The sequence below is a fragment of the Pygoscelis adeliae genome, unplaced genomic scaffold (genome assembly GCF_000699105.1).
Source record: "Pygoscelis adeliae isolate BGI_AS28 unplaced genomic scaffold, ASM69910v1 Scaffold175, whole genome shotgun sequence".
NCBI lineage: Eukaryota > Metazoa > Chordata > Aves > Sphenisciformes > Spheniscidae > Pygoscelis > Pygoscelis adeliae.
Window position 1 is genome coordinate 3,227,738 of NW_008824941.1, and position 1,123 is coordinate 3,228,860.

Sequence of the window (1,123 nt, forward strand, 5' to 3'; positions counted from 1 at the left end):
GTAGCAGGTCGTTGACCGCTTCCTCTTGGATTATGGGGGGTTCATCCTGCTCGCCGTCCCTGTCTTCCAGCTCAGGGGGCTGAGTACCCTGAGGATAACTGGTCTGCCTGTTAAAGACTGAGGCAAAGAACGCATTAAGTACCTCAGCCTTTTCTTCATCCTCGGTGACAATGTTCCCCCCTGGTATCCAATAAAGGATGGAGATTCTCCTTGGCTCTCTTCTTGTCTCAATATATTTGTAAAAACATTTTTTGTTGTCTCTAATGACAGCGGCCAGATTGCGTTCTAGCTGGGCTTTTGAAATGCTCCTTTTAATGTTTTTGTGGATAATTATCATAACCCAAGATGCTCTTGATATTCCTGTACATGTTTGTTTTGTCAGTTTATTTCAATGTACTTAAATTCTTAAACTCAACAAATTTCCTGTAACAGAAATTCTGCATTTTAATCTCTTTCCTAAGGAAGTAATTCATTTTCTGAGAACAGGCTTTTTCTTTAATTTTTATTCCCCTATTTTGTTATTCCGCTTATCCTTCAGTGGTCTGAGATGGGATAACTAGTGTGAACATAGTATGTTAGCTGAAGATACACCTCTGATATCAATAGAACTATCTTTTTTTTTATTCTCCGTTCCATTCGTTATATAACTTAATGTTTTGACAACTTAACAATTCACGCCAAACAGAGGGTAACAAGATTCAAACAAAATCAATTAACACTTCAAAATTTTCCCATACTCCATCTGTTCTTGTAGTACAGGTACAAAAGCTGATATTATGAAAAGACAAGACTCTGAAATTAAATTTTATTTACTTCTATGCAGTGGGAACCGGTAGTTTATTTGAACGCTTCTGTAGTGGAAAAACTTGTGATTCGTTCAGTCATAAATACGAGCCCTGCTTGAGTCACTAAGGTAGCCAAGATCAAGCCAATCCTTGTAGCACATTCTGAAATTTCATTGAATTTCCATGATTTCTGTCTTGCTTTTGGGAATCAGTGCATGGGTGACTATGTTACCTAGCAGACATAGTTTGTGTCTTAAAATAGTTGAAGGAAATCAAAACCAGCTGATCATGCTGGCCGCAGCTGAAGCCAGAAGATTATCTTTCTTCAACATATTAGT